The sequence below is a fragment of the Neovison vison genome, chromosome 5, assembly GCF_020171115.1.
Source record: "Neovison vison isolate M4711 chromosome 5, ASM_NN_V1, whole genome shotgun sequence".
Lineage (NCBI taxonomy): Eukaryota > Metazoa > Chordata > Mammalia > Carnivora > Mustelidae > Neogale > Neogale vison.
In genome coordinates this window covers 147,199,137-147,223,424 of record NC_058095.1, presented here as the reverse complement: position 1 = coordinate 147,223,424, position 24,288 = coordinate 147,199,137, and the positions used below count along the sequence as shown (strand labels likewise).

The 24,288-nt window shown below is 37.1% G+C and overlaps 1 non-coding gene and 1 pseudogene across 1 annotated transcript; one reads left to right on the top strand and one right to left on the bottom strand.

The window, feature by feature from the left end:
- Nucleotides 1-20,067: 20,067 nt before the first annotated feature.
- Nucleotides 20,068-20,228, bottom strand: LOC122907975 (annotated as a pseudogene).
- A 2,474-nt stretch (nt 20,229-22,702) lies between these two features.
- Nucleotides 22,703-22,809, top strand: LOC122908024. The gene has a single exon (XR_006384828.1). It is a non-coding gene; the product is annotated as a U6 spliceosomal RNA (small nuclear RNA).
- The last annotated feature ends 1,479 nt before the right edge of the window (nt 22,810-24,288 follow it).

Sequence of the window (24,288 nt, the reverse complement as noted above, 5' to 3'; positions counted from 1 at the left end):
CCCTCCCTCACCACAAAAGTGGCCATGGTTCATTTTACTCCCAAACCATGTCTCTGCACTTTCTAGCTTCTTCTATGTGGACTCTTCTCTACTTTTAATTGTGGAGTTTTACTGCCAGACTTCTCATTGATTTCTGGGATATTTAGGGTGATAGTTATCTAGTCTTTTTTGTCAGATAAGGTGAGCTTAGGTTCCTCCTAATCCATCACCATTTTCTTGCCTATCCCAAAAGATACTGAACTTTTCTTTCCCTTCCCTACTCTTTACCCCTGCTCTTTTTCTCAGTAATTTATTTGACTCCTAACTGACCATACCACATTATGTGGAATTATCAAGAATTACTATAATATAAATATTAAAAAGTAGGAGAAATCAGTCATATTACAAAATTTTAAGATACAAATATCAGAATTAGATTTTAACAGGTAAACGGTGGTGATTTTAAATCAGTTATGAGACTTGATGTTTGGAGAGAGTATTTCTTTTTCCAGTGTGACCTCAGAAATGAATCATTGAATGATAAAATGTTATGGATAACATGTTACCATAAGCAAGTACCTTATTTTCTCTCACCATATCCTTTCTTCACACATATAAATAAATAAAACACCCTTTCTTAAGCATATTTGAAGTTTTGTTGTCATATTTGAGATTGGAGGAATTAACTATTGTCCCAATCCTCATTTCTAAATTTGAAATCCTCTCTATATTGAGAATGAGGTGCTTTTTTAAATGAAACTCATTTTACTCAATGTTATGCTTAAATTCTTTTTTTTTAATTGTTGCTTTTTGACCTTACTTCAAATATGCTGTAATCAAAATTTAAATGATCATTACTTGTCATTAAGTGATGTTTATTTTCTAAAGCAAGACATAAATATCTAAATCATATAACTGTCTTTGCCACATAATTTTCCAGTCAGAAATAAAAACTGAATTCTTAAAGATTTGGGTGAAAAATTTCAATAAAATGGTTGAGATGGAGTGCGCCATTAAGCAAATTCATCTACTCTATTCTTCACAATATTTTAACTATTCAGATAAAATGTTGCAAATGTTTGCAAATATATGGCACACTTCACCAGCAAATCATCTTTTCCCAGATAAAATGTTACTCCATCATGGTAGATTCTTCTGCATATCTCACATTTATTATGATAATCTTTGTCTTCACAAAGCTCTGGAAATCCCAGTCAGTATGTGATATGGCTTCCAACTGAAACCCAATATAATCTCATTTATCAGAAAGAGGAAATTCAAAACAAATGTAGAAAAAGAATATGGAATCTAGTCTATTTTCTTTATATTTATTGAACTATCCAACCTCACTTGTGATGGTACAGTCAAGTAAAAATCAAATATTAATGAGGTGTTATTCCTGCTTTATTGGAGTGTAATTTCTTTTTTTTCCTCCCTCACCTCCTTGGCACTGACAAATTTCAATATATGAAAAGCAACACTAATTGCTTGTTCAACTGCTCTATCAACAGTTATGAAAATTAGCAGTCAAAGGAATTAGACATATCTACAACATATTAGCATTAGTTTTTTTTTCCTTTCAGGCCAACCTTGGAAACTGTGGCTATAACCTTGCTAAGCCAGTGTTCAATAAATACTCAGCACCTGTAAAGTGCCAGGCACTGTACTACACATTGAGGACTTAGGTCAATAACATAGACTCAGTTTCTCCTTTCCTGATGCTTATATAGTTTGAAAGAGAGAGGAATGGAGAGAGAGAGCCACCAAACAGGGTGAATAAAGGTTTTTTGTTTTTTTTTTTTTAAAGATTTTATTTATTTATTTGAGAGAGAGAGACAGTGAGAGAGAGCATGAGCGAGGAGAAGGTGAGAGAGCGAAGCAGACTCCCCATGGAGCTGGGAGCCTGATGTGGGACTTGATCCTGGGACTCCAGGATCACGCCCTGAGCCGAAGGCAGTCGTCCAACCAACTGAGCCACCCAGGCGTCCCTGAATAAAGGTTTTAATAAGCGTTAAAAAGTAAATAGGCAGAGTGGTAAGCAATGATTCACCTGAGATGAGGAGTGAAGTTCTGTTTTGAAAACGGTTGTTAAGGAAGATTCTCTAACCAATCTTTGCACTGAAATGTGAAGAATGATCAGGAAGCAGCTATGTAAATTGGGAAGAATATGTATTTTTTTTTTAAGATTTATTTTTATGGGAGGGGATGTCAGAGGGAGAAGGAGAGAGAGAATCTCAGGCAGACTCCTCACTAAGCACAAAACCTGATGCAGGCTGGATCTCATTGACCTGAGATCATGACCTGAGCCAAAACTAAAAGTCAGAGGCTCAACTGACTGAACCAACCAGGCAACCCAGGATTTATGCTCTTAAAATAAAATTAGACATAATAGTGGCAATAGTAACAACAATAACAGCATTTCAAGGACTTTTTGTATTTAATGCATTATTATCCTACATTATAATTGCAGAATGAGGTTTGTAAAGCTGAATTAACTTCGGAAAGCCATAGAGTAGGTAAAAGGCACTTTTGGAAAAATGAGCACAGATCCTTTTCTTTTTAAAAATCGAACTCTTAATTGGTGGTTCTCAACCATGTACAGAAAGTAAATACAGCCAGAAAACTTTAAAGAATTAAACAAAATCCTTGCTCCATCCCAGGCAACTAAATCACAACCTCTCAAAGTGAGTCCTGGTCAATATTCTAAAATTTGCCTAAGTAATTTTTTTTCGAAGATTTTATTTATTTATTTGAGAAAGAGAGTGAGTAAGAGAGAGCATGAGAGGGGAGAAGGCAGAGAGAGAAGCAGACTCCCTGAAGAGCTGTGAGCCCAATGTGGGACTCGATCCAGGGACTCCAGGATTACAACTTGAGCCGAAGTCAGTTGCTTAACCAACTGAGCCACCCAGGTACCCCTGCTTAAGTAATTTCAATGCACAGTTAAAATTGAAAACCACTGCTTTACTCATTATATTCTTCTGGCATTACATTTAACAGTAATATGAAATATATATTGATCTTAAGTCACATACATAATACAGCACTAAGAACTTTAAAACTGACATAGAACTTAAAACCTTATTCATTCATGAATATTTATTAGGCATGATCCATTTTCCAGTTCTGGTGGAGTCTGGAAATAAGTATACAAATAAGACATGGTTTTTGTCCTGGTTATTTCTCCATTTTAATGGTAACTCTTGCTCATAAGAGTGAATCAATGGTTCAATTTCAAATATTATAACTGATAATAATTTTGGTTATATGGATAAAAATTACATTCTCTTCCATCAATAACTTTTAGAAATGCAATCTGTAGGTCTATTATTCATGTATATGCACTTGCTTAAAATTAAGGAAGAAGACGTATGTTTTTAATTACATTGATGATACTGACTTCCTCATCAAAATCTGATATAATGTTATCCTATTTTGTCCTATTACAAGAATATCAACTAAAACTGTGTTGTCCTAAAAAATGATTATCAAGTTTACTGGAAGTCCCTCTAATCCCTCTAATGACAAATCTATTAATCTCTATATTGACTTAATATTTTTATTAAGATAAAATATTTTACTATTTTACTATTTAATATTTTATTAACCACAAAGCACACAACCTATGGGGGATATATTTCCCTTAATCTTCCCACTTCAATCCCCACAGATGCTATTTTCCTAGGTGCTTAGGGTTTCAAAACATAATTTACTTTCTGTGTTTGGTGCTTCCAATTTAGCACCTTTGTGTCATATATGGCAGCAATGATCAGAAGGAAATATTCTCCTAACAACATTAGCTTCCAAAGTGTACAAAAAATTAATTAGGTTTTGATTCAATAAATAATGGCACATGAAAAATCTCTTGAGCAATTATGAACCTCATACCATAAGCAGTGGCCTATTTATCGACCTTACATTCTCTGGGAAGAATTAAGAATGCATGACACAGACTTCCTCTTTTTTTTCCCTTTTCTTTTCCTTTCTTTTCTTTTTTTTTCTTTTCTTTTTTTTTTTTTTTTTAACTCATGACAGAGATTTTTAATTCGTGGGCTAGATTAGGCATTGGGTATGAAATGGCCCAACATTTCTCTGACCAAAATAATATCTTCAAACTATATTTTGCATACCCTGGTATATAACAAATTATGGTTATAAATATGTAACTTTATTATTTAAAAAAAGTGGAAGTGAGACTTCTTCATAGGTCATGAGACCACCAAGGGAGGTTTAAATATTTGATGCTTATTAATAAATCATGATATAATATTTGATCAACTAATATCTTTACATTTGAGTTTTCCTTTCAGAGTATAAGGAATTCTAAATCTTCAGTGCTTCTATGTGATAATTTAAAATAAAATATATTGTCTGTTACTGAAATCATTCAATCATATTTTTATTTAGATCATTATGGTTGCACATGACACAAAATAATCTCAAACTATTACAGAAAAGGAAAACAAGAATCAAAAGAGGATTTAAAAAATACAACAATAGAAAGAGCTGGTATTCACTTGGAATTCAAGAACATAGGAAGCAGCCCTTTCTCAATCTGGTCATCTCTGATTATGGCCTGTTTTTTGTTTGGCTGTTTGATCTTCCATATAATGGTTTCATTTCCATTCCCTTTCTATTTGCACTTCTACCTAGCATACTTGTGTTTTATCTCTGGCCACCAGAGTGCAATTTCCTTCTAGCTCTCTCTGCCCAAAACTGGTGGAGGAACTTCTTTTTCTGTTGTTCTGTTCTGTTTTGTTTTGTTGGAACTTCTTGACCTAACATGTGTCAAGGAACCAAAACTTAGATGACTAGAATGGACCTCATATTTATAGGTAAATCATGCATCCAGTTTTGCCCAGAATAATTGATGTCTATGCCTATTTCATCATGGGATCATAAACATCATCCCTGTTATTCTCAAAACCATCAGTTTTGAACAATAAAATATAAGGTCACCCATCATATTTACCAAGTGCTTGGGAAGAGAAAGCTCTTGGAAAAGGTGTGTTGGGCTGATAACTTCATGCATTCATCAGGTATCTTGATAAATAAGCAATTGTTAAGCACCTATTGTATTCAGTGGTTTAAAAATTCCTTTTGCCTTCTCAATTGAGATGAATCACCTATATCTTGCTTTGCAGGTTCTTTTAATTAACATTCTTCACCTTGCCCCACTTTGCATATCACATAGCACTTCACAGAGTACTGGAAAGTCAAATGTCTGGGGAGTAGCAGAGCTTCTACTTTGATTAATGAGAAGTACAAGATACCGCAGAACTTTCTTCTTCTAACGTTCTTGTCATTCCCTAACATAAATTAGGACAGGAAATGAAATAATCTGACATAAATCCTGCTGCAGCTTATTGGGCTAAGGCTTAAATATAAAATAAATAAAGGATAAAATTCCCATAAAAAAGTATTTGCTAAAGTGACTATGGAATAAGAAAAGCAAGACGTTCACAGCAAACACCATATTAAACACATTTCAGTGACAGACTTGCTCAGGAGTTTGTGAAGTTTGATGGGCTGAAGCTCTTTACTCTAACTGCAAATCACTTACCCTCATTTCTTTGCCATTTATAATTGCCATTCCTTTTGCATCCCTAAGTGTCTCTGAGTGGCACAAATGTGCGGCCATGCACGGGAAGACTTTTTAGAAGGGTCAGTAATTGTGGTTTATTTAACAATTCTGATGGCTGAAAGGGAAGCTGTGGAAGCCAAGTGGGGAAATAGCTAGCACCCAGATCAAGTGTCCTGCAGGAATGAACCTACATTGCAGTTTGGCTCAAGTTTAATGTCAAAAATGTTTAAAGTGTAATCAGATAAGGAAGAGTAATTATGGATTAAAATTTCCAGTATCATTCTGCCATCATGAACATGTCAGCAAATAAAATATATAAACTATCTGCCCAAGCAGAAGTTAGAAAGCTGTTCATCCACATTGTAGGTCCCAAGAGAATTTTTCTAGTCAGACATAAGGATACTTTTCAAGTTAACAAACTAAAATCCCATGGGAGAGTTACAGAATTGTGTGAGGAAGGGTGATCAGTAGAGTTCCTGGTTGCTTGTGTCATGTCTATGCTTTGTGAACCTCTGCCTTAGACGAAAGTATCCTTAGAACTTTCTGTAACAAATAAAATATGTAATTTGTAATTGCCTCTAAAATGGCCACAAATACATCCCATTTTTTTTTATCTTCCTTTGCGTTGCAATTTTGAAGCTCCTTCATTCGCGAGGTGGAGTTGATTGTCAAGACTTTTGATTCTGATTGGCTGATGGAACATTAGGATACGTAACATAAACAGAGATGTGACATAGCTTGTGCATTGAGGCGACAGCTTCTCCACTGAGCTTGGAAGCTGAGGTCACCATCTGTGCGTTAGCTAATGTGCTCCATGATGAGAAGTGAGATGGAAAAGAGTGAAGCTCCCAAGACAGTAGTTTACAACCACTAGACACACAAGCGAGGCCACCCTAGATGAGATTAGAAAGTCCAGAAGTATCAGAATAATAAGTAGAATAATAATTGTTGTCTTAAGCCAATAGAACTGGAGGTATTTGTTAAATATCAAAAGTTAACTTATACATCAGTATGAGCCACATGCAATTTTCATTATGGTATAGATTCAGCCTTTTTAACTCAACCTTTATTTTTTGCATTTGAAATTTAATATCAGAAGCTCTTTTAATTATCTTCAGATGATTTCATATTTATTTGTGTGTTGGTGGATTAACTCAAAGTTACAACTAATCAAGTATTAGTTATGTATAGTTTTGGATGCTTTTAAATAAAAGGTCTCTGAACCAGCAGGATCATTCATAGCACAGGCTATTGTCTGAATCCCAGAGCACATAATTAATTAATCAGATTAGAAGTGGGATTTATGAAATGGTTCCCTGGAAGAGTTCATTACCTTTTTTATATTATAAGGAAATAAGTGATCTTTAAGTAGCATACAATACATCAGAGTATTGCATTGCTGCTATGGTTCTGTTGAATTAAGTTTTTCATATTAGTATCTTTTCTCTTTTTCTTCTTGGAAATTTAAATGCAAGTAAGATTCTCAAGGGACTGGTATTGTAGATAAACCTGATGGGGTCCATGGTCAAAGGAGTGAGACTGATACAAAGTGATGGTCAAGCAAAGCTTTATTTCAGGCCAGCACTGAGAATCAAACCGACCAGCCAGGGCCATCTCTTATGGAGAAAGCGACCACCCCCAGGTTCACAGACTAGCTTTTATAGAGCAAAGGCCATGTGGTTGAGCCTGGCCAATGAGATTGTCTCCACCTGGCCTGACTTGTCCTTGCATTCTGGGCTCTGTTATCGCCACCTGACCTGACCCATCCTTGTATTTGGGGTCTGTTATCAGGGACTGGTTGACCATATTTTACTGGTTTCCCAGACTTGCTTTTAAGTACGTTCCCCTGGGGGGTAGGGGTAAGGTCAGTTTAAGTTTTTGTTGCATAAACAACATTTTGTTGCATAAACAACAAAATGGCTGTTTAACCAAGATGGAGTCACTCTGGTTAAGTAGGCCCCTACATTCCCCCCTTTTCTTTGGAGATTAGTCAAATCCTTGACTTTTCAGCCAGTTCTATGTCCTCTTTTGTACAAATGACATTAGAGTGTTTATAATGCAGGGGCCAAAAAGTAACATTTAACAATAGGAGCAACAATGAATTCAATGAACTCATTCTTTTTGAGTCTTAGCTTTAGTCCACAGTCGGCCGGGTCCATCGGCAGTGGCATCCATCTCTGGGGGGTGTCCTCGTCCTCAGCTCGTTTGACATGACCTGTGTGAATCCAGGCACTGATGCCTTCTACTTTTATTGCTGTGGGGGTGGTCAGGATGATAGTAAATGGTCACTTCCAGCGAGATTCCAAGTTTTCCACTTGGTTGTGGCATACCCAACCAAGTCCCCGGGTTGGTAAGGATGTGGTTCCACTTCCCTCTCTGTCACAGTGTGGGCAGTTCTGACCCTTATGTGGGCTCTTTTTAAGACAGACTGTAATGCCTGCAGTGACTGGAATACAGACTGATCAGTTATTTCTGCTAGGGCAACCTCTTGTAGCCGAGGGCAGAGCGGGGGTGGGGGTGTCTCCCAAACATTATTTCAAATGGGGTGACCTTGTTTAAGTAGGGGGTACATTGTGCCCTGAGGAGGGTGAAAAGAAGGAGATCTACCCATCCACCACCAGTCTCCAGAATTAGCTTTGTCAAGGTCTCTTTAAGAGTCTGGGTCATTCTCTCTACTTGCCCAGAGCTCTGGGGCCAGTAGGAACAATGTAGTTTCCAATTAGTGCCCAGGGCCTTTGCCAATGCCTGTGAGAATGAACTCACAAATGCAGAACCATTGTCTGACACGATTGCAAGAGGCAACCCAAACCTAGGAATTATTTCTTCTAGTAGTGTTTTGGCTACCACTCCTGCCATCTCATGTTTGGTGGAAAAAGCCTCTACCCAGCCTGCTGTCCATATAGATGTTGGCGGTCTTACCCTTGGCCATCTGCAGTGCCTTGGTGAGTGCAATCAGCTCTGCTTTTTGCGCCAAGGTTCTGTGTGGCAGGTCCACCATCCAGAGTTCCTGTTCAGGAGAAACCACCGCAGCCCCCGTATACCTCTTTCCATCGACCATGTAGTTACTCTCATCTGTGAACTGAGTCATCTCTGCATCCTGGAGTGAGTGTCTCTGAGATCTGGCCCTATTCCTGTGACCTGGGTTAGGACCTCCCCTCAGTCATGTGGGTAGTCAGCCAGCTCCTCTGGCAGCAACATGGCTGGATTTAGCTCCACCGGGGGCCAGAAAGTCACTTTTGGTTTGTTGAGGAGGAGGGCCTGTTACCCTGTCACTTGGGCATTTGTCATCCACCAATCTGGTCCAGAGAAGGCCCTAAATAGTGTGAGTGGTAGTCAAGATGAGATTTTGACTCAAAGTCAGTTCACCTACATCCTTGACCAGGAGGGCCATGGCAGAAATTATGCAGAGGCAAGGGGGGAACCCAGCCATTACTGGATCTAGTTTCTTGCTAAGATCTTTTGGCCACCCCTGCCTTTTCATCCACATACAACTAGAAGGGCTTGGTAACATCTGGATTGGCCAATGCTGCTGCACTCCACAAGGCTGTTTGTAATTCCCAAAATGCTCTTTTGCCTCAGCTGTCAACTCTACTGTAGTGAATCCTCCCTTAGTCATTTTGTAAAGAGGTTGGGAAATCTTTGCGAACTGCGGTATCCACAGTCTGCTGTAGCCTACCATCCCAAGAAACTCCCTCACTTTTCACACCCACGTGGTGGGTGTGGGTATTGGGTGATGACCTGTTTCCTGGACTCAGACAGTGAACCCACTCCCTTGTGGAGATCAAAGCCTAAATAAGTAGTGTGGCTCTGAAAAAGCTGTGCTTTCTTTGCTGGCACCCAATACCTTTTTTCCTGCAGAGTCTGTAAGATAGACCTGCAAGCATGACTCATAGTCATCAACATACTCTAACAGAGTGACTCCCAGGTTGGAGGTTCTGTACTCATGCAAATCCTTGTGTAGGGCCTCGTTGAAGATAGTGGGTGAATTCTTGAATCCTTGGGGAAGTTTTGTCCAAGTGAGCTGGCCTTGGGGCCCTTCCTGTGGGTTGGACCACTTAAAAGCAAAAAGGGGCTGAGATTCACTTTCTAAAGGTATGCAGAAAACTGCATCCTTGAGATCTAAGACAGTATAGACATTTCTTTTGGTGCCCAGGAGGAATAGTGGGGTATAGGGGTTAGGCACCATCGGGTGGATATCTTCAACCTGTTTATTAACTTCCTGCAAGTCCTGAACAGGTTGGTAATCCCCAGTCTCAGCCTCTTAACAGCAGATCAACCAATCCAATAAAACTCTGTCCTTATTGAACAGAGAGAACTTCAGTCTTATAGTTAGCAGAATTGTGTACTCTTAGAAACATCTCAATCTCCAGTGAAGACTAAATATTAAGCACAAAACATGTTTACCAACAGATTTCAAAAGCACAAACCTAGCTCCAGTAATCAATGCTTTCGCATTTTATCCCATTTGGTTAAGACCTAGATGCCCAACAAATTTAATTCCATTTGTCATCCAAGCAAAACTTTAAAGTTTCAGGTTACCAAAGCCTGAAAGCTACTTTAACAATTACCCATTAAAACTTTGAGACAGACAATTACCATCAGTTTTAGTCATTTCTTTGCTAACAGATGTTAACAAATAACTCAAGTTTATTTGACCCTCAGTAAACTTTGAAGTTTCACATTTACTGCTGTTAACTCAAAAGACATGTTCATCCTAATTAAACCAACAAACTTAACTTAGTTCAAATACTGATTTATGTTCCATCTGGGCCCACTCCACTTCAAATGTTTACCTAAGACATGGGTGGGAAGATCCAGGGTTGAGGGGGGTGTTAGGTCCAGGGGTGCTATTCTTGTTTCTCGACTGTGAAGAGAGAAGGCGCTGTGGTGCAGGAAGTACCGAGGATGGTCTAGAGGTCAATTATGTAGGTCGCACCCAAGTTGGTGCAGAAACAGAACAGGGAGACAGAACAAAGTGCCTCCAGAAGGCAGAGAAAGGATTCCCAGCATTAGAGCCCATCAGCCCCAACAGAGGAGCAGATTCCATGCCTTCCCGTCAGCAAGAGGGGAGGGGCTAGGCAGTCCATGTCGGGCCAGAGAAGACTGGGGACTTCCCTGGAACAAAGGGAGTTTTGGCAGCTGCTTGGGAATATTCCTTAAAGTCTCTGTCTCGAGTTAAACTAACCACAGTTGGCTCCAGTTATAGCCATTAGCACAAGAAATGAGTGAGGAAGAAGCCCCACATCTATTAGGAGGAATAGAGAGATAAAAGTCAGTCCCCTTACTCTCTGCTTGCCCCATTCCTTCAAACACAACAAACACAACAGACAACAAAAAGACAAGACAAAGACAACCGCAGACCCAGTGGCCCTTAACCAGAACCTGCCACTGGTGGGGATTTTTTTGGTCGCCTGCAAGCACCCTCAGGTGGGGATTTTCTCGGTCCCCTGACTGCCTAGGGGGACCCAACCCTCCTGGCGATCTACCAGTGGAGGAAGGGGGTGTCGCCCTCATCCACTCCAGCCCTGGGGAGCAATACTGTGTCCAGTTTCTCCCCAGTGGACTATACTCCTGGAGCTCCACAACCAGACAGACAGGATCTCACAGAATGGTATCTCAAGATCTTACCTCTGGAGGCTTTTCCCAGAAATTCTGATGCTGGCTCAGTTCTCATCGTTTGGTCCTGGATGAGCCCCCAAATGATGGGGTCCAAGATCAAAGGAATGAGACTGATGCAAAGTAAAGGTCAAGCAAAGCTTTATTTCACACCAGTACTGAGAATCAAACCAACCAGCCAGGGCTGTCTTTTATGGAGAGAGCGACCACCCCCAGGTTCACAGACTAGCTTTTATAGAAGAAAAGCCATGTGGTTGAGCCTGGCTAATGAGATTGTCTTCGCCTGGCCTGACTCGTCCTTGCATTCTGGGCTCTGTTATCGCCACCTGACCTGACCCATCCTTGTATTTGGGCTCTTTTATCAGGGACTGGTTGACCATATTTCACTGGTTTCCCAGACTTGCTTTTAAGTTCCCCTGGGTCGGGGGGGGGCAGTATCAGTTTAAGTTTTACTGAATAAACAATAAAATAGTTGTTTAACCTAGATGAAGTTGCTCTGGCTAACTAGGCCCCTACAAAACCAATAAGTTACAGTCCTTTACCAAATGTTTTCTTGAAATACACATTTCCAATTAAAATCTGTGAATGACCCATGATAAAATTAGGGAACAAATGGAGGGAAAATTGAATTGTACCACCCATGACCTCAAGAGCTCAATAATAATAAAAATATTATTTTCAAAGGAAAAATTGGATTTTAAACCATATACACTTTGGATCAGGGTGGTCATACATCAAACCACTGTAAACTTTAAGACTTATAGACTCAGATGACTTGACTATAACTTAATGTGAAGAAATTCATATAATATTTTCTAAAAATCTCACTCAGAAAAGGGGTAGCTCTTCCACAGAAAAGGACAATGGAGCCACAGAGGGAAATATCAAGAGTTTCCTTGCAGACATTCAAAGTGTGGTGCATGTGCCTTGGCCTGAGAACAAAGACTTTTATGCCTCAGTGAGAGGTGTGCTAATGTGGAGAGGGACATGTGTCAGAAAACTGAACAGCACATGATTCTTAACACTGCAGTTTTCATATCAAACCAAAATAGGTCTGAGGATAATCTGACTTTCCACATGACACATATATAGTGCGAGAGAGTACTCTCTGCAGGGTTGGAGCATCTAGCCTCTGAGGTAGTAGTTTGCCACTTAAATTAATAAATAGCTGCTATGATTATTACTGACCTTTACATATGTATCTCCTGCTATTTATACAAGAGAATACCAACTTGACTGGCTTATATCTCATTGTAAACATGTCTGCTGGTATTCTGACTTTATACATGCTGCCTATGAGCTTGATGGCTCTCCGTGATTGCCTGATTGATGAATAAATGCTGAGTTTGCAGTCATAATTGTTTCTGACCACTTAAAATCCTGTTCTTGAGCCGTGTTGATTCACCACAGTAATTCCATGCTGTGGAGACACAGCTGGGCTCTACATCCTGCTCTAATACCCCACAGTCTGCTTCTGCATTTTTCCATCAGATTGCCACAGAAGTGAATTAAGATCCTTCTGAACCTGGAATTTTAAGAGTTTTACTATTTATTATAGATGGTCTCTGAAGACCCACCCGGAGAGTCTTTCTGTTTCAGAAGTTGGGCATAATGGGTAACTGCATTTGTAAATGCTTCATAGATTGTTCTAATAGGATTGGATACTAATAAGTATTGAAAAAAGTAAATAAAAGCTATCAAAAGTTTTATCATTAATGTCTTATTTAAAATTTACAAACTGATCTATATAGACAGGTGAATCCTCTGAAACTCTTAAAAGGATGACTTCTGGAAGTCAAATATTGGCTTCAGGGGAGAGGGAAGCGGCTTATGTTGCTGCTTTTGGTTTCCTGTAAGAGTTGCTTTCACAACATGTTTACCAAGATTCTGTATCCAATGCTGCAAGTGGTCGTGTCTCTTGGGAGACATTCTCAGTATAAGAAATGTTAAATTTATCAGGATGTTGCATCTTTGTTCCCCTGAGAAGCAGCAGTAGCAAAGCTAGAAGTCTACTTAAAATAAGAAATAGCTTTAGGGAAACCTTGAGGGAGAGGTGATCTTTGGGGGCAAAACAATTTTGTTGTTACAGCTTGATTTTTCCCTTTGTTCTAATTTAAAATGCAAGCTTCTAAAAATGCAGCTGGAAATGTATCTAAACCTTTAGTATAGCTTCATTTTATTTTCTTTAAGAATCAGAGCTCTGTCCCTTCTTTTAATTCAAACTTGAAAGAACATAAGCTTGATAAATTATTTTTCCTACTAAATTATAGAATTATTTTTAATTTTAGGTATTTAAGATATGAAAATCAGAGCATAGAAAGGCACCAGATACTGCTGTAAAGAAACAAGTAAGCTTCTTTTCATATTATGCATGCAGGCTTGTAATTCTATGAATACAATGTGGTAAATGCAGAATTAGGATTGCCCAAGAGCATTGTGGGGATGCATAGGGACTCACAGGTGTTACTGTCATGTACTAGATAAAGATCTTTGGCTCTGAAGTCAACCAATGTGGGTCCAAATCCTAAATTTCATATATCATCCTTGTGTGACCTTGATTAATTTACTTAATCTCATAACCTTCAGTTTTCTTACTTATGATTTGGAGATAATAACAGTATGTACCCCCATTATGTTGTTATGGGAATTAGATGAGATAATTTATATAAAACACTTAACTTAGTACATGGAACAAAGTATATTAACCTCAATAAAGGGTTATCTTTATTATTATTAATATTTTCATCTTTGCTGCAAGATAATATAACAAACAGAAAAGTTACATTGTATGAGCAGAGGTGAGTGAAAAAAGTTTTCTGCATACCAAGTTGAGCCTTTTCTACTTTCTGATGAAGGGAATGTACAACCATTTTTACATGGATTCAGGAGTGGGCAGATCAAATTGGTGATATAGATCATTTTATTAGTTCTACATAAGATGACATCATGAACTCTGGGCATTGATATGTCAGTCTCCACGCCACACCCAAGAAATTCACACACTCTTAACATTCATATTTAGAAGGATGAAGGGAATATTAAATATTGAATTAGGTAAATACTTGAATCAACAGTGGCAATAGGCTCAGATATTAGCATATGCTGGAGAAATCTTACTTCAAAAATTGGGAAAGACTCAAATGGAAAGAAAGCCACACAACATTCCCAAACACAGTTTTGTTTCAAAAGTGGGGGAGTCACGTAGATATTGTTGTAATCACATGTGATTCAGTGGTAAGTTTAATAAGTACCATGATTTTTCAGAAGTTAAGAGCTTAAAAACATTTATAATTACCTTGTAATGACCATGACCACAATATAATAGGAAATTATTATGATTTGTATTGGTGACAAAATTACAGGCACTACTAATACTACTCCACTATGTTGCTTACATTCATAATTGAAGAAAATGTTAAACTTTAGAGGTTGTTGAAATTTTTTAAAAAATGTAATAATTTTTCCCATTTAGTTTCATTGATCTATTGAATTTTATCCACAGGCTTCTTCATTAGATAAACAGAGGCCCTCTTATTGGACTGTAAGGAGAAAGAGGCAGTTAACTCTCTACCTAACACTCCTGACTCTGCAGTTTCACTGTGATGTTAAGAAACCTGGGTGGCTCAGTAGGTTAAAGTCTCTGCTGTTGGCTCAGGTCATGATCCCAGGGTCCTGGGATCAAGCCCCGCATTGGGCTTTTTGCTCAGTGGAGAGCCTGCTTCCTCCTCTCTCTCTGCCTGCCTCTCTGCCTGCTTATGAACTCTCCCTCTCTGTCAAATAAATAAATAAAATCTTAAAAAAAAAAAAGAAACCAGTTTTTATTTTACAGAAGTCAATTAAATTTTAGAATTATTTCAACAGTTTGTATATACTTAATTTATCCATCCAATACCTATTTATTTTTCTTTCTGTAATAGATATTACATGGATAATAAGGGGAAAGTAGTTGGGGTATTTGATTTAAGACTTCATTTATTTATTTGTCAGAGAAAGAGAACACCAGCAGGGGGAGTGGCAGGCGGAGGGAGGAGCAGGCAGAGGAAGAAGTAGGCTCCTTGTTCAGCATGGGGCTGACATGGAGCTTGATCTCTGGCCCCGGGGATCATGACCTGAGCTAAAGACAGATGCTTAACCAACTGAACCACACTGGTATCCCTGACTATTATTTTATGTGGAAGATACCTCTACGACATAGACATTTGAACAGAAACATGAAGGAAAGGAGCACCTGAAGTAAAGATATCTGGAGAATGTATTTCTAATGAGAGGGAATAGGTGTGCAAAGGTCTTGTGGCAAGAGTGTAATGGGTATGTTTTAGGCATATCACAGATGCCAGACAAGCTAGAGTATAAGGTTTGGAGGAGAAATAGTAGAAGATAAAGGTAAGAAAAGTAGTGTGTGTTGTGTGTGGTGTGTGGGTGTGTGTGTGCATGTGTGTGTGTGATGTTTGTGTGTATGTGATGTTTGTGTGTGTGTGTATGTGGGGTTGATGGTGTTGGTGAAGATTATATATCAGAGCCTCACAGATCATGGAAAAAAAACCACTATGAATAAAACTCTTAACTGGAAAGCTCTATTAAGAAATTTGTTACAGGGGTGCCTGGGTGGCTCAGTGGGTTAAAGCCTCTGCCTTTGGCTCAGGTCATGATCCCAGGGTCCTGGGATCGAGCCCTGCATCGGGCTCTCTGCTAAGCGGGGAACCTGCTTCCTCCTCTCTCTCTGCCTACTTGTGATTTCTGTCAAATAAATAAATAAAATATTTTTAAAAAAGAAATTTGTTACAGAGGAGCATTATACTTTGTTTTACATTTTAATCATTTAAGCTGCTGTATGTAAAATAGTCTATAGAAGCAATAGAGGAGAAGCAAGGAAAAAGAAAGTTATGGAAACATTTGAGTTGAGGAATAGGAGCTTTATGCCAGAGTTGTGATGCAGTTATAGCTAGAGTGAAACATTTCCATGTATTGATGTAGAGAAATCTGAAAGCAGAGTAGGGTCTCTGAAAACAGGTTTTAGACAATTAGTTTAGATACCATTGTGAACAAACAAAGATCATTTTGGTCACTCAGAATCATTAAATTGATCTCGGTGTATAATATAAACTTCCAATAAAGTAAATGAAGAATGTAAGGCTGCATTCACTACAATATTCCCTTCAGAGAGTATGTCATTAAAAAAAAAAAATTCTCAAGCAGGATTCTGCCACAGATAAAAAAGATTTATAAGCAGATAACAAAAAAGTTTTCCAAAAATTTCAATTCAATTCTTTGGGATTTGTTTAGGTTTTGTTTTTTAGGAGCTCCAACTTCACCTTGTATGGAATGTTTGTTCAAGAAAAGTAGAAGAATATTCTAGATGCAAAATCCAGCAAAATTTCTGGTCGAAGGCAGGTGACTATTCTCTTATCAATTTTCTATAAAAAGGCCATTTTAAAAAGAAAGGTCTTATTATAATTTCTAAGAATGAGTAAGAGAACCCTTATACTCTTACCCATGTATCTAGAAAAACACAAAATATGTGGAGATTTTATTAAAATATTTCAAAGAAGACATAAACAGATTATTTTTGCATGAATAAGAATATTTTGATATCATTATTCTTTAAAAGTTAATAGATTAACAACTTCAAATTTATAAGCAAAGATTAGTTTGAACCTGGATTTTACTACACAAACTGTTTACCACTAACATTCAAGAATAGAATTCAATATAATTTTTGGAATTCACTTACTCTAAATATTTAATGACCACAAACATTTTCTCAGTATTAGAAATTATAAAAAATGAAAGCAGCAAAAGTGGTGAAATTTGCAGATATGGATGCTTACCAAAATATTAAACAGAATCACCTGGAGAACGTACAGTCTGTAGTTAGAAGATTGAAATACAAATTTAGAGTCTTTAATGATGAAATCACTTGTTTCATAATAACACCACTGTACAAAAATTAGCTGTAGGCCTAAAGAAAACTATGCAAGACCCAAATAACATGAGCTTAAAAATGTCCTGGAAACTAAAAAAAGAGTCTTGAATAAAATAAGATATACACTATGTTTTTGGAGGAAGAAATTAAATATTTCAAATATGTCAACTATCCTCAATTTCATCTGGGAAAGAAGATGTGAAAGACTAGCTAGAAAGCAATGCAGAAGAGAAGAGAGATTTGGGGGAGGAGAGGGAGAGGAGTATCAGATATCAACCCTCACTTTAACCTATTAGCACGTATAAGATTTGGTTAAAAATTGATGACTTGATCAAAATGGGCCTGCAAATTTATTCTTAAAAACAGTATTATTTCAAATAAGAGAATAACAATCCAATCTGCAGGCCCAAGAATTAACTCTAATCAGTGCATCATTTACAGGCACTGACCAGAAAACAAAATTTCTATAAAGGATTAATGGATTGGTAAGTATTATTTACTACTACTTTCATTATTAGTTTTCTTAAGTTGCCAAATTATATGCTATAGGCAGCAACAACATCACAAAATTAACATTCATTGAGGATTTCCTAGATTCTGTGCCATGTGAGAAGCACTTGACATGCAAGTCAAATATATCCCTCACAAAAATTACACAAGGGAGTTCCTATTAATCTCCATTTACAGATGAGAATAAGTTTTAAACAGGTAAATAACGTTCATTTTTGCAGATAGTATAAAGTCTGGATTTGAACTCCACATAAACTACTTTTCAAAAATCTACTATATTTCTATAAGAAGATAAAAGTTTTAAAACAAACAACACAAAATCTTTGTGCCAATACCACAGAGATGATAAGGTGGAATTGAAGTTCCATGTTAGGAAGATATTACAGTTTTCTAGGTGAGAAATAAAAGATTGAGCTGGGGCCGTGGAAGCCAATATGAAGTTAAATTTAAGGGCTATTTAGGAGCTAGATAAATGGAACTGTTATCATTGTAGGTATTGCTTATTTACTGTTGAACAGGAGTCCCCTGACATTTCCACAATCACTGGTATAAGGCAGAAAACCCTCACAGAATGATACACAACTAAAACTTTGTGAACTGCAAGGATTTTTAATGTCTTAGGAGGCTACAATGCAACTTCAGAGGATTTGTGTTTTGTGACTGTGTGTGGGCTGGGGCGAGGGGGCTTTTCTGTATTTTTCTGTACAAGTTAGATTGGTATGGGAAACCTTTTGATTTTCTTTTGCTTGAGGGAAACTGCCAGGTGCCTGCTTGAATACCAGTACTATTTATTGGTATGTAGATGATTATTTTCTGCCTCTATTTTGGTCGGTCTTTCTTTCTTTCTTTCTTTCACACACATACAGAGAGAGAGAGAGAAAGAGAGAGAGAGAGAGGAAGAGAGCATATTCTATAGTACAGAACTTTTAAAAGATTTTTAAAAAGATTTATTTATTTATTTTAGAGAGAGAGGGCACTCAATGGCACACACATGCATGGGTGGGCAGGGAAGAGGGAAAGAGAGAATAGAATCTCGAGTTGATTCCCTGCTGAGTGCTGAGCCAAAAGCAGGGCTTGATTTCATGACCCTGAGATTATGACCTGAGCTGAAATCAAGTTGACCACTTCACCAACTGAGCCACCCAGGTGTCCCCCACCTCTGCTTTTTTTTTTTTTTAAGATCACTTACCTTGTTAAGACTAGTTCTTTTTTTTCTTTTTTTAAGACTAGTTCTTAAGACTTATTTCTGAAGACAAATAGGCTGAATGTTAAATGAAACTATTATTATTAGAAAATCAAAGAACATATTTCAAGTTTATTTTGAATTTTTAATTTTAAAATTTAATGTATTAAGGTGGATTGATTAACACAATAAATCTTGGTTTCCTACCTGTTCCTGTGGGTATAAGGAAGACACCATTCTCTGGCAGTTTCTCAGCTCTGTGAGGGCAGGTATTCATCACATTGCTTTAACAGATCTCCCTCATATGTAGTAGAATACTTAGCACAAGGATTATAAGCATTAATCTGTCAAAAACCTATTAAATTATGAACTTGTATTTTTAGAGTAAAGTAGGAGAAGGGAAAGAGAAAAGAAGGGAATGGAAATAGAAGGAGAATGGAGAGAGAGAAGGAAGAAGAGGGAAAAGAGGAGGAAAAGGAGAGACAGAGAAGAGGAGCAATAAAGAACGTATAAAGGAAAGAGGAGGAGAAATGGTAGAGGTAGAGAAGAGGGGAGAGGAAGGAGCCAGGAATTAAGAGGAGAGGGGAGGGAAAAGAAAGAACGGTACTTACTGATTAATGCATGTGTATGTGAAAACTACTTGGGAAGGAAAGGAACTATCTAAAACTCATACAGGGCCAGGAATAATATAAATTGCCACAACCAATTGGAGAAAATTTCTCATTTCTGGGGCAATAAATAGAACTAAGGATGACTTGACCTCAGAAGTGAATAACTAATGTTTCACTTGAATACTGTTCTAGATCCTACAAGCAGAATGTACAAGCAAGATTCAAATGGGTCAAAATTTTCCTAAGTAAATTAACTGTTTCGTAAAATAATGCTGAAGATGATTTACAGGAATATTCAATTACCCAGTGCACAAAAGCTAAACTTTACAAAGTCTGGTAACGTATCAAAAATAACCAAGCATACAGAGAAGCAGGCAACATAACACATAATGAAGTTGAGACTCAATTAATAGAAATTTACACAAAAATCACATAGATATAGAACTAAAACTAGCAGAAAATGACATTAAAACATTGTTTGTTTGTTTTTTCCCAAAGATTTATTTATTTATTTGACAGACAAAGATCACAAGTAGGCAGAGAGGCAGGCACAGAGAAAGGGGGAAGTGGGCTCCCTGCTGAGCAGAGAGACCGATGTGGGGCTTGATCCCAGAATCCTGGGATCATGACCCAAGCCGAAGGCAGAGGCTTTAACCCACTGAGTCACCCAGGTGCCCCTTAAAACATTGTTATGCCTGTATTCCGTATGTTCAAAAAACTAAGTAGGCACATGGAAGAAAAAAAAATAATAAATCAAGCTTCTATTAGCAATAATCGCGCCTCGGATAAACCTCATTGGCTACGATACTGCCACTGCGCAAAGCTAATAAATCAAGCTTCTAGAGATGAAAAATATAATGTTTGAGATTAAAAATATATATATTGGATTAGACTAATAGGTTAAACATTGAAGAAAGAAAGGGTCATAAACTTGAAATAGTAAATACACAAATAAAGTGGAATTTATAAAAATATTAAGAGCAAAGATGAGCTCTGAGAAAAAATTCCAATTGATTTAATACATAAAACTGGAGTGACTTCAAAGGACAATGAGAAGGAAGATATAGAAAACAAATTAATTAATATCTGGGGGCAACTATTTGGTTCAGTGGGTTAATCAGTTAAGCATCTGCCTTCAACTCAGGTCATGATTCCAGAGTCCAGGAATTGAACCCTGCATTGGGTTCCCCACTTCGTGGGGAGTCTGCTTCTCCCTTTAACCCTCCCTCCTCTCATGCCTCTCTCACTTTTTCAAATCAATAAATACAATCTTTTTTAAAAAATTGAAAAAAGCAAAATAGTAATGTCTGAATTTTTTCAAAATTTGATAAAAACTATTAAACAATATATCTGAGAAGCTTAACAAATCCAAAACACAAGAAGCTTGAAGTAAACAATACCACAACACACCATAAGCAATATTTTTTTTCTAACACAGAAACAGAAATCTTAAACCATAACAAAGAAGGATGTGTTATCTTCAGAGAAATAAAAGCAAGGATGACAGCAAAGTTCTCATCAACAATAATGCAACGGAGAAGAGAGTGAAACAAAATCATTAAGTTATTGAAATAAAACAATCTGCTAAGCTAGTGTTCTATACTCACTACATGTATTTTTCAAGTTAAATAGTCATTTTCAGACAACAGGTAAAAGACTTCATCATCATCAAATCTTCACTATATGAAATGTTAAAGAAAGCACAAGAAATTGTAACCAAACTGTAATTTTAAAAGATCATTTTCTTGTTATATATTGTTTTAAAATCTAATTGTTTAAACAAGTGCAATATATTATGCATTTAAAATATATGTATACATTTAGGGTATCAGGGTGGCTCAGTTGGTTAAGCATCTGATTTTTGGTTTCAGCTCAGGTCATGATCTCATGGGTCATGAGATCAGGCCTTGCATTGAGTTCTGTGCTCATTGAGGAGTCGGCTTGAAAATTCTCTCCCTCGGCTTCTCTCTCCATTTACTATCTCTCTCTCTCAAATAAATAAATAAATCTCTAAAATATGTGTATACATGAAATACAGGACAATAGCAACAAGTTCAGGAGAGGAAAAGTGGAAGTATATTACTGTAAGGTTTTTATACATGTGAATTTATATAACATCATTTTAAGGTAAACTGTGATAAATTAAAGACATATTCTCTAGCTCATTCTAAACTATCAATAGAATACAGAGACAAAAGATTGATAGGACAAATGGAAAACAAGTGGCAAATGAAAGACTGAAACCTAACTCTATCAATAATCACATTAAATGTAAATGTTTTAACCATTGCCATTAAAAATGCCTTGACCCAACTATATGCTACCTATAAGAATTGCACTTTAAATACAAATACAAGATTTTTAAAAATAATGAAAAAAGTAGATCTTCCTATCAGAAGTTAAAAGAAAGTTAGAATGCCTATACTAACATCAATTAAGTAGATTTAAGTACAAAGAACATTATTAAGGATCAAGGGTTATTCTATAATGATAAAAGAGTCAATTCATCAAAAGACACATCCATTATAATTTATTTACTTCATTAATAATAGATCTACAAAATGCATGAAACAAAAATTGATTGAGCTTCAAAGGGAAAGAGATGAATCTACTTTATAGTCAAGAGATCCAGTACCCCTTCTTAATTAATTAATAGAGAAAGTAGACAGAAAAGATAAAGAAGATTTTAAAAACACTGTCAATCTACGTGAATGGATTGGCACTAGAATGCTCCCCTCCAATAGCAGCCAAATGTGCATTCTTCTTGAAGTGTAAATGCGACATTTATTAAGATAAAATATATTTAGGGACAAAAACAAGTGTCAATAAATTTAAAAGATTTTGAGCTGAGTCCAGTGTTTTCTAACCATGAAAGAATCAGATTAGAAATTAACAACCAGAAGAAATCTGGAGAAATCTTGAACTGTTGGAAACTAAATAACATATACGTATATAACCCAGTTAAAGAGCAAATTAAAAAATGGATCAAAAAGTATTATGAATTGGATGAAAATGAAAATATAATAGATTAGAATTTGTGGAATGCCTCTAAACAACACTTAGGTAGATTTCTATGATACTAAATATTCATATCTTAAAAAGAGAATGTTCTCAAATCATGACTTCAGCTTCCACCTTAAGATATGGCATAAATAAGCACAAACAAAACATAAAGTAAGCAGAAGAAACAGGATAATTAATGATAAAAGGAGAAATGAATAATGAAATAAAAACTATAGACAAAATGGAGCAAAGTGCTGTTTTCTTGCGATTAATACGTTTTATAAACTTATAGCCTAGTGCTCGCTTCGGCAGCACATATACTAAAATTGGAACGATACAGAGAAGATTAGCATGGCCCCTGCGCAAGGATGACACGCAAATTCGTGAAGCGTTCCATATTTTTCATATGATCTCCCTGATATGAGGAAGTGGTGATGCAACATGGGGGCTTAAGTGGGTAGGAGAAGAATCCATGAAACAAGATGGGATAGGGAGGGAGACAAACCATAAGTGACTCTTAATCTCACGAAACAAACTGTGGGTTGCTGGGGGGAGGGGGGTTGGGAGAAGGGGGGGTAGGGTTATGGACATTGGGGAGGATATGTGCTTTTGGGTAAATTGGAAGGGGAGATGAACCATGAGAGACTATGGACTCTGAAAAAACAATCTGAGGGGTTTGAAGTGGCGGGGGGGGTGGGAGGTTGGGGGTACCAGGTGATGGGTATTATAGAGGGCACAGCTTGCATGGAGCACTGGGTGTGGTGAAAAAATAATGAATACTGTTTTTCTGAAAATAAATAAATTGGAAAAAAAATAAACTTATAGCCTAAATGATTACAAAATAGGAAAGAAAAAGAGACTGACTTTCCTCTAGGATAGTAAAGTGGTCAGTCAGCTTTTGTCTGCGAATTCTCGGGTATTTGTGGAGTCCTCTAGTCACCAACTTGGGAGGGAGACTTTGAGATGTGAAGCAAAGAAAGGACCCAGAAGCTTCAACATTTGTATGAGGACATCCTCTTAATCCCCCAAATGTAGACTGGCATTTTACCCCCTACATCAGCGCCTTGGGTTTCTAATCTCAGAACATTCTTGCTTAAAAACAACTTTCAGGGATCCGGTTGGGTAATGCTGCATATCCAGAGGTCACTGAAAGACTTAAAGAGGGCACCTGGGTAGCTTTGTCTGGTTAAGCATTTGCCTTCTGGTCAGGTCATGGTCCAGGGGTCCTGGGGTCAAGCCCCTCACTGGGCTCCCTGCTTTAAGAATGACTTAAAGAAATGGTGGTTATAAAGAAACGGTGGTTATTTCCCCATTCTGCCTCTCTTCCACCTGCTGTGGTAGCTGGTGCATCCAATTCCTGGAAATTAATGACATAGTCAAACTGAACTGCCTGACTTCTCTGTTCTTCCTTTCTGTGGATCTGTAGTTTTGAGTTCCCTGATCTACAAATTACTCACTGTTCTTTCATTAGATTTTTTTCTATAATTTTCAATGTCTCCTAGTTTCAAGAAATACAAATCTTATGATCATTCCCTTATTATTTCTTTGCAGAGTTTTAAGGTAGTTTTCAATAAAACCACTTGTTGAATTTTCCTAGCATCATCCATTGCATTTAGTTAATATGGTCTTTAGTTGTTTTTTTTTAATTCATTATTTTTAAATAATGTCGACTATGAAATTATCCTGCAATCTATTAATTTTCACTCATAGTTTTACACTTATTAACAGTGCCTACCTGAGTTTTAAAATGATTGTTATGAATTTTGACTTTTCCAACTTTGTCATTCTTTCAGTATTTATTAATTAACATTTTCTGTTACATAGGTATGAAGTGCCATTGTGAAATCAGTCTAATTTTATTCAATGTATTATACTGTAGTTA